The following is a 10,133-nucleotide window of genomic DNA, read 5'->3' as shown; positions in this document are numbered from 1 at the left end:
CCATACATCTACCCCATGTACATGGGAACTTGTATTTTTTAAAAATGTCTGACATTTTTGAGAAGGGGTGCTGGTGACTGAATCCAGAGCCTAGCACATATTAGGCAAGCACTGAGCTACATCCCCACCCTTTCTGTTTTTTGAGACAGGTCTGACTAAGTTGCCAAGGTTGGCTTCAATCGTGTGATCCTCCTGCCTCAGTCTCCCAAATAGCTGGGATTACAGGTAAGCAGCACCATGCCCAGCAATGTGACTTTTGCTCAGAATTACTCGTGAGAGCCATCCAATGGAATCAAGTGTGTAGTTATAGGTTATTCACTGTTGTCATTCCACTGAGTGAATATGTCACAATTTATGTATCCCTTTAATCATTGATGAGCATTAGGGTGCATTCCAGTTTGGGTGTACCATAAACAGTGCTGCTATGAACAGAAATACCAAGTTAGGTGTGTTTCTAGGAGGGGCACTGCTTGGTAATCAAGTGGTTCCTAACAGATTTCCCAGGTAGCTGGGTGCCTTGCATCCCCATAGGCAAATGGAGGAGAGTTCCAGTTGCTCTGCTTCCACGTCAACACTTGGCATTGTCATTTTTTCCCCATTTTAGCTGTTCTGCAGGCTTCATTGGCTACTTTGTTTCTAAATTCCTTCCAAACTGTTGACGGGCATCTTTACCATCTCTATTTTCAGATGAAGACACCAAAGCTTTGAGAGTGAAGTAATTTGTCCAAAGCCTCTTAAACCCTGGCATAGGCTTAGAGCTCTGATGCAAACACTGCTCTCTCACCTTGCCCATCCTTTTCTCTTTTTGTTTATTTGTCCAGCTGCCTTTCCAACTCCATCTTGATGGCTTTCCAACAGTCCCCTCCTGGGGGTGATGAAAATTCCACACGTGGGGAGTACCTGATCTCTGCCCCTCACCCCCGCCCCTGGTGCCCCGCAAAAGGTCAGTCCTGTAGCTGGAGGCCATGCCCGCAGGAGGCTTGAGTCCTGCGTCCTGCCCAGTACTCCAGGGCTGGAGGAAGGTAGTAGAGGGTAGACTATGAGGAAGGGGTGGGATGGACGTCCCAGTAGGGGACTGGCCAGCGCCCTGAGCAAGGAAGAAAGTTTGCCGGGGTGGGGTTGGGGATGGGGGCAAGTTACAAGGAGAATGTTTGCTGCCCAGGAAGAGGTGCAACCCCTACAGCGGGGGCCCGACCCGTCTCGGTACTGGTGGAGGGCGGTGTTTGCTCGTGGCTGGGGGGCGGGGAGATGGTGACTCCGCTCTCCCTGACCCCTTGGCTATGGCAGGAAAGTGGGGGAAGGAGAGGGGAGTGGGAAAGTGGCGGGGGCGCGCGCAGGGGTCCCAGTCCCGCGGCCACCGAGGGGGAGGGAGTACACTCATGTCGCGGAGGGGATCAGGGATCCAGCAGCCTGGACACGCGGACAGGGGGCATAGCTGGGGGAGCCCGCGGAGGAGGCCCGCGGGGCGGGGCTCCAGGTCGTGGGCGGGGCCCCGAGGAGGGCGGGGCCGCGTGCGCCGGAGGCGGCCAATGGGCGCGCGCGGCGCAGGCCCCGCCCCCGCGGCCGCTGCATAGTCATGAGGCGCAGGCCGGCGCTGCGTCAGCGGAAGCGGCGCGGAGCGGCTGTTTCCGACCCGATAAAGCGGCGTTGTCCCCGCGCGCCGGCCGCATCCTCGCAGCGCTCGCTCTGCGCCAGCGTCGCTGACTGACGGATCCCCCGGCTGGCCGCCGAGGGTGCAGCCGCCTCCCGGACGCCCCGCCGCCGCCTCAGTGCGCCCGGGGCCCGCGCCGAACGCCCGCCGCCTGCCCGGCCGGCCCGCCGCCCCGCCGCCCCGCGGCCCCGGCCGGAGAAGACAGGTGAGCGGCCGCGCCCGCCCGCCCGGCCCCGCCGCACCTGGCACCTGCCGCCGGCACCTGCCGCACCCCCCATCCTCTTCTGCGCGTCTGGCCGCGAACTCGTGGCCGCCCCCAGCCCCAGCCCTGCGACGCCCTCTCCTGGGGGGCATCCGCACCCCTCTGGCCTGGCGCTGGCCCCCCGGCGCCCCGCCCCCACGCCTGGCCCCTTTCCTTCCCGACTGCACCTGCCCTTCCTCGACCGCATCCCAGCAGCCTCCTCGAGCATCCCAGGCCCCCACCCCGCAGTGTACACCCTCTTTTGGATCGACCCGCCGCTTCCATCCATCAGCATCTCCGTCACCCCCAGTGCTCCGGTTCTTTGCCCAGAGAGGAGCCTGACGCCTGTCGTTCTTGTGAGACTCCCCGCCTGCCGCGCCCCCCAACTTCTGAGAGTTCAGCTTCTGTGCCCACCACAGAAATGTCCCCCACCCCTTCCCTAACCCTCTCTTCTTCCCAGCACCCACGCCCCTCGGCCCCCTGTAGCGCTGCTAGTGTCCCTCCTGGGCTCGGAGCCTGCCCCTTGGGCTGCGGCTCTGCCCTGTGTGTTATCGGTACTGTCCCTTCTAGATGCCCTTATTTCCTGAGGCCGACCTTGTCCCTGGAAGAAGGGCCAGAGCGTCCATGCTCCAGGTTCAGAGCCTCTGTTGTGGAGACCCCTGCACGTATCTCTGGACTTAAGAACTTTTTTCACTGGCACCCCCTATTCTTTCGGGCCCTTGAGTTTAACCCATTCCTCCCCAAAATGAGCTACTTCAGGGGCTCCCCAGGAGCATAGTCCTGCGAGGGCTTTTCCTGGGAAGGTATGTTCATATGAGGAGCACAGCTTGCTGGTTAATTATCTCTAGTGATTTTAGAAGGTGGGGCCAGCAAGGAGTGGGAAGGGGCACTTGGTCTTCTAGGGAGCCTTGGGCCCCTGATGAAGTGTGGCTTCAGATCCACAGACTGAGCCCTTGGGACTGGCCCTCTGCCCAATCTGGCACCTCATCCAGTTCCAGCAGAAGGAGACTTGTACCTCCTTATTATTGGGTGCTGTTTTCTAGACCAGCACCTAGGGACCCCGGAGGGTGTATAAGCTAAGTGATTGTCGTAGGTCCAGAGGCTATGACTAATGGGGCAAAACATTGCTGGACCTCCCCAGTACTGTGTCCTGTGCTTTTGTTCCCTGCAGTGGCAGACAGGTAGGATGAGGTAGAAATCTTTCTCCACTATTTTGTTCTGGTAGTAGGAAAGAGTAAGAAAATGAGAAACTGGAAGATTGTTTTACTTATTAAGAAGTGTGAGAATGGTTGGCTATCAGCACCAGGAACACCCACCTGCCTTGAACAAATGTGAATGATTTCCTCACTTTTCTGGTGGATCTGAATTAACATACTAAAAGAGCCAATGGAGTCTGAGTGCTCTGGAGACTTTACAAAGGCTGTGTGAGAATGGGGAAGGGCAGCAATTGTGTCCTGAAGCCCCCTGGCTCCAGGTGGGGATTCAGGCATTCAGAAATCAGATGCTGTGGGGAGAGGCTGGGGAAGTGGGTCGTTCTGAAATCAAGGATTTCAGTCCCATTCAGTCTTATTGTTTTTGTGAATGCCGATGAAAAGGAAAGTAGATCATTTGACATCTTTGAAGTGCATATTAGGTGTGCAGAGGTGGGTCTGTCTGGAACCCGTGTCCTGGGGCCCTGGGAGTGGGGACGCTGCCATGGGGGTTGTTCACTTCCCTCACAGAGACGCTGTGTACTGCAGCTTTGGCCCTTTTTGCCTCCTGAAAGCAGGTCAGATTGGACTGGGTGATCTCCAGGGTGGCTTGTAGCTTGTAACGCCCTCCTAACTTTGCTGATTGGGGAAGAGGGAGTGGGGGAGGGGCCTATAAACCTGAGTCTGCCCCCTTCAGGGAGCAGGAGATCCCCGCCTCCATCCGCCCTTCAGATCTGCAGGGGAGGAGAGGGCTGCGGCAGTGGCAGTGGCAGCTCCCCCGTGCCCGCTGGAGGAGAGAAGCTTGGGAAGGCGTTCAAGCTGATGCTTAGGTTGCCTGGTGTTGAATTGATTTCATCTCTGCTGTCTGAACACAGATGAGGACAGACGAGGGGCAGCGTTGGGGTTGGGGCTGCTGCTGCTATCATTTTCCAATTGTGGCATTTCCCTCTGCCCGTGCTCTCTCTTGCTCATGTTGAGGGCCCCGAATTCCAGCTTTGGGTAGCTAGCAAGAGTGGTTTGTGACAGCCCCACGGCCTGGCATGGAGTGAGGGCTACTGGTGAACACTGTAGGTGGCAGACAACCCCAAATTGCCAGTGCCCTTCTTGGGAACACCCCTGGCAGAGCTGTGTCTGTAATTTGTGGAGCTGGAATGTGCTGGAAGCCCGTGTTCCTGTTAAGGATGGGCACACTTGCTCCACACTTGCCTCCTGTGGTTTTCCATGTTCTTATCACATCATAGTTCTGTTTAAGGTATACTTGGTGAAACACATTAGAAGGGTGCTTTGACTTTAGGCCAGGGGATAGGGAACATTTTAGCTGTGCTGAGTGACAGTACAGCAGAGGAACAAGCACCACAGATGAAGAGCAGCCATATGGGGGGGGGGTAAGAGGACCCCAGGAGCACGAGTCTGCAGAGGGCCAGAGTTCCGCACCTCCCCCACTGGCTCCTAAACAAGGTCCCCTTGTTTAGATTAGCGTAAGTGCCCCACCAAAATCAATGAACAAGGATCTTTTTAAATGTGGAACTTTCAAAATGTGCTTTAAGTGGCCTTTTTTTTTTTGGTATCAAATTCCGAGCCTCTTTGAAATGAGGCACATTTTTCAGAGAACTGTGAGACCTGCATGCCCAGGGAAGGGACTGGGCTCTGCCCAGAGCCAAGAGAGAAACTTGACCAGGCTGTGCCATAGGCACTTCCAGCCCCTGCCCATTGGGGTGGAGGTGGCCTGATAGTGTGTGAGGTGGCTCTCTTGGCAGGGGACTTACAAAGAGGCGTTTTAGGAAGATTAAAGTGTGCTTGGGCTTGGGGGTTGCAGCAAAGCCCTCTTGCTGTGAGACTTTTGGTGCCCTCCTCCTAATAGATTTTTCCATCTGAAATGTGCATTCCCAGGAGTCCTGTGAAAGCCCTGGATGCCAATGCCCGCAGGCCTGCAGTCGGTGGGTCACCTGTTGAGCTCCTATCTCCAGTTAGGCACATTACTGTTTTCTTGAGGGAGGTGGAGTTCCCTTTGGCTCTGGGCCCTTGGGTGAGAAAGCAGGATTTTTCTTTTTCAAAAAAAAAAAAAAAAAAACACATTCTCTTGCATGTTGTCCTCAAGGCCACCTTCCTGTGCAGTGAGGGCTCCAAAACTCAGGTTCACTCCCAGAGCCTTTGGGGCTCCAAGGAAGGTGTGCTTTGTGCTGGGCATTTTGCCCCCAGTGCAGGAATGAGAGGGTGCCATCTGTTCCCAAGCGGGACCCAGGGATCCTCACTACCCCAAGGGGTTTGTGAAACTGTCTCAAGTCACAAAGGGCGGCCACCGTGCCCTCCCACCTCTGCTTGGCGGGAAGCCCAGGTCGGGGAGGCATTGTTCAGACCGAGGTCTTGGTGTTTTCATCCCCTAAACCTGTTGAAGGATTTTGCTGGCAGCGAGAGGAAGCCACATTCCTGAACCAAGCCCAGGGTGCTTAATTTACCATGCTGGAGTTGCCCCTCCCACCCCCAGTCTGCTGCTCGCGTGTGGATTGCTGTAGTTTATGGTCCCTCCTGGGCTTCTGCCTGTCCTCGGACCACTTGCATTGGTTGGCAGAAGGAAAGGGAGCTCTTGAGTGAGACTGACTAGCAGACCCTCAGAGTCTGCACCCTTTGGCGCAGGTGCAGCGGTCCCTGCACTCACACCTTACTCACACCTTACTCGTAGCTTTAAGCAGTCACTCAGGTGTAATAAGTCCTTTTCACCTGTCTATCACCCATGATAGAGTTATCACTCTGGGGAAATGTGTTAATCTTAAGGAGTGTGAGTTTGGAGTGGGAAGGGAGTATTGTTGCATTGATTTTTGTTTGGTTGTGTTGTTTTGGTGCTGGGGGTTGAAGTCTGCCTCCCAAGCTGGTGAGCATGGCTTTTTTTTTTTTTTGAGGGGAGGGGTTTGAAGGCTCTGCAGTGGAGGTGAAGCCACTTTTTAGAAGTGTGCTGGGCACAGGGGGAAGGGCTAGCCAGCCAGGAGCTGGTAGAAGGCCACTTTCTCATCAGTGGTCGTGGATTAAGTTAGGACTGTGTTAGTGTCAGGTCGAGTTGAAGCAGGGCTTTCTGCTCATGAGTTAAATAAAATAACTTCGAAGAACTATGGACATATGTCAATATTTTTCTCATAATTTTAAATAGCTGTAAAAGGTGTTGTTTCTAGAATCTGGAAGGCTTTTAAAATGAGTAGGTCAGTGTGCTGCTGGTTTTAGAAATAAAGTAGGTGCCCTGATGATTCCGCACCCACCACTGGCTGCCTCTAAAACAGCGTGAAAATTGCATCTTTCTTTTTTGTCCCTGAACTTGTATGTTTGCTCTATGTTCCTCTTGGAATCTTATCTAATGCAATGTGCCTTTAAACTTGAAAGTCTTTTCAGTGGGCATTTTTCTTTCTTTTTCTGTGACAAAAGTATATGTAAATCACAATTTAAAACATCCCTTTAATCCTCAGGCCATTAACCCAATCCAGAACAATGTATTTGTCTTTGTGATCCCCCACCCCATTATGGGGATTGAACCCAGGAGTGCTCTACCACTGAGCTACATCCCCAGCCTTTTTAATTTTATTTAAAGACAGAGTCTGGTTAAATTGCTGGAGCTTGCGATCCTCTTACCTCAGCCCCCTAGTCACTGGGATTATAGCCGTGTGCCACTGTACCCATTGTAGTTATCGATACAGAATTGATCACAGAAGCGAAAAGGTCATAGATCTTCATAAGTAGTTATTGAATGCAAAAAATAAAAAGAAGGGGTTCTCAAAGAGCTAGATGGGGGTCCTTTTAAGGTGCCTGAACTAGGGGGATTTCTGACTGCCCTGGTGCCAGGTACAGCTCTGCTGCTGAGTCTCAGTGAAGAACGCCTCCCCTTGCCCAGGTGGGGAAAGGGGAGAATGGAGGTGGTTGCGTGGTGGTAGGGCCCGCAGGAGGGTACTTCGGCTTCCACCAGGGCTGTTTCTCAGTTTTAGGAAGCAGTTTGTGGGGACTCAGGATCTTATGGAGTTCCCTGGTGGTCTGTGTTGACACACCCTCAAGTGCAGCCTGCGGGCGTGCTGGGCATCGCTGTGCTTGGTGCAGGGTGAAGCCCTGTACTGTGTCGGCTTGTGACACAGAGCTGCTCTGTCTTGAACCTTAGTATTTAGCTGCATGCTGTCTAAATGCAGTGTGCTAAAGGGTGAAATGATGAATTTCCTGAACATGCATGGCTTGGTTAATGGAGTTGCATTTTTATTTGGTTGAGTTAAAATGTAAGCCTTTGGAATTGTGCCTTGAGTTAAATTTTAATTTGCCAGAAAGATGTTTTAGAAGCAGAAAAGACTGAGGTGGCTGGGTCTGGGCTCCTCAGGCTTTGCCTGGCAGGAATCCAGTGCCCTATCTGCTCTTGGTCCCTCAGGGTCAATGTGTCTTCTCTGCCTAGGGCCATCTGAGTGTTCCTGGGGTCAGGGCCTTTTGGTGGGCTGGGTGTGCTGATGAAGAGGAGATTGGCTGGGGGTTGGAAGGTGGCCCCCTTCCAAAGCCTGGGACGGGGTTGGTGTGGGGAGCCCCGAGGGCTTGCTCAGATCTGGAAATGCTGCCAGAGCAGAGCCATTTATTATTTTTAGCCTAAAAGCCAACTGATATTTGGTATGAGAATAAGTTTAGTAATTAAATGACAACAACAAATTACCTTCACATGTAGAAACAGAACACCATGGACTCAGCCCTGGGGCTTGACACTGTGCATAGTTCATGACCTAGGGCGGGCCTGTGACTGCAGGCAGGGTGCAAGGCTGCTCTGGGGTTTGGCCACTCATCTTCTGTTCCCCCTCAGGGGCCCACTGAGGAACGCTTCAGTGTTTGGGGATGTCACCATGCCCTGGGACTGTGGGCCAGCGCTTGGTCCTGGGGGCCAGTGAAGAGAGCAGTTGGCTCCAGACCTTGTCCTGGGAACCCTGTGGTGTATCCAAGCAGCAAAGAAGAGGCTGGGTGAGATAGTCCCCACCACCCCAAGAACAAGTGAGCAGGCCTGGAAGTTGGCCCCTCCTCGGCCTCCTCTCTCACACTGCCAGTGCTCACATCTTCTTGGCATTTGGGATTTCTGTACTGAAATTAAGGTTTCAGGCTCTTGAACACTGAGAAGTGCTCTGTGCCGAACGAAGGAGAGCAGGTCCAGCGAGTTGCGTTGTTTCTAGAATCCCCGTGCTCATCTGGGGCTTCTCTCCTGTGCACATCTTATCCCAGCCAGGTGTGCTGCAGGAATGCTAGAGTGGCTGTTATTAGCCTTTTCCCTGAGACTCCCTTCCTGGTGGCTGGGTGGAGAGCAAGGGGAGAGCATGCTGCCCGGTTCCCTGTCCCTCGGAGGACAGGTGTCCCCTGCATAAGCTGAAGGGTAGCTTAGCACTGTGTATAGCATTTTTAGCCCAGCATTGAGTTATCCAGATGTCTGAAATGTTTTTAATTCCTAAAAAGATGGGGAAGGCGTGTGCCTCTCCTTCAATGGGAACAGTACAGTGCCCAGCGTGACCATGAAGGAGTGCAGGGCCACTATAGCTGGCAGGACCACCGTGGCTTTGAGACCTTGACCCAGAAGCCACCTGGCGCCTACAGCTCCACCTTCTGCATGGTCACTGGGGAGCACAGGGTGTTTGTTCCTAACATTTAGTAGACCCTTAATAATAGCAGTGACAGCCACTGACTCAGCCCTGGGCCACACTGAGCACTGGGCCCCCTCTCCCTGACAGAGCCCATGGGGGGAGGGTGAGCGACCTGCCAAAGCTGCGTGGTAGAGGGTGAGCAGAGCCTGCCCAGGTAGGTGTTGCCTGGCTCCCGGGTCTCACGCTGCCCCTGCTTAAGAATGCTGCTTGTTTTCTGCACAGAGCAACAGGGACGTGCCATTCATCTTCATATGCCACCTCACTGTTGGTGCCAGGAGGGTGCTGGCCCTGGAAGCTGTGGCACCAGGTCTGCATCCCCACACCACACTTCCCCAGCCAGGAGCGTGGCAGGAAAAGGACCCCAGCAACTGACTCATCCCTTGTGTTGGCGCCGTTGGTCTTGAAGTAGCACTTGGTTGAATTCCTAGCCTTGTCTGTTGTGCTGGCCAGTCAGCTTGCTTGGCTTTCTTGGGTGCCTAGTTCAGCCTGTGACCGTCACTTGCTAGGTGAGGCTATAGCTTTGGAAGTGCTGGGCCGTTGGTGGTCCATTCTTTTCCAAAGATGCTCACCAGGTGAGCTACTCCAAACGAAGCTTCTGGGTGTAGATGCTAAGGAGACAGTCAGTCCTAAAGAACTAAAGTTTGTCATGGATGTTTGCAGATGTAGCTGAAAGCACTGAGCATGGTGTGATAATGGCGTCCACGCGACATGGCCTAGCATCAGTGGCTCTGTCGATGTATTGCTTGTCTTGAACTTTAAGAGACAGTAGCTGTGGGAAGATGTGAATATGGAGGCCTGTGGGAACAGGCTGGCCGTGTACCCAGAGTCAGGCCAGTCAGTCAGGGAGCTGCCTGGGGGGGCTTGGCCCCCTGCCCAGCATGGGAGCCTCATGGGCAGAGTGCTCTCTACATGTGGACAGTGGGTGGCTAGGTGTGTGGCGCATGTGTGTAGCCTTTGCACACGTTTCCTCTTTAATGCTGACTGTGTGGAAAGCATCGGTACCTTTTCACATAAGGGGTGCGGTGGTGTGTGGTCCAGGGCTGGGTGCCTCCTGGGGCGGAGCTTGGCACGTGTGCACCTGGTCCATCTCCAGCACACAGAAACAATAAGAAAGTAAGTAAACAAAATGGGAAACGTCTTGAGTGTGTGAGTCGCCGTGGCAGCCCATCGGTATGGAGCAGGGTGAGAAGAGGGCCTCTGCTCCTGAGGTCCCTGGTCGATAGGCGTCCTTGTCAGGGCTGGCGGCTGGCTGGAGGCTGCCGCAGGGGGGTGCCTGCAGATAAGGCTCCTGTGGGCGGTGCTGGCTGTGGCTGTCCAGCTGAGATAGGTCTTGCTTCAGTTCTGTGGCCGGTGGGAGACTGGAAGCCAAGTAAATGTAGGCCAAGCTTTCTGCCTGGTCACCATGTGGTTTGAAAGGTAGC

At 54.2% G+C, this 10,133-nt stretch overlaps 1 protein-coding gene across 1 annotated transcript in view; it reads left to right on the top strand.

The window, feature by feature from the left end:
* The first annotated feature begins 1,571 nt into the window (after window positions 1-1,571).
* SLC45A4 (solute carrier family 45 member 4) overlaps window positions 1,572-10,133 on the top strand; it is a 69,312-nt gene continuing 60,750 nt past the window's right edge. The window contains exon 1 of the mRNA XM_081266751.1: window positions 1,572-1,856. The gene's annotated coding sequence lies outside the window, so the exon portion shown is untranslated. The remainder of the gene's footprint in view (window positions 1,857-10,133) is intronic.

This window comes from Spermophilus citellus (genome assembly GCF_964194105.1).
Source record: "Spermophilus citellus genome assembly, chromosome: 14".
NCBI lineage: Eukaryota > Metazoa > Chordata > Mammalia > Rodentia > Sciuridae > Spermophilus > Spermophilus citellus.
This window is presented reverse-complemented; position numbering and strand designations above follow the sequence as displayed.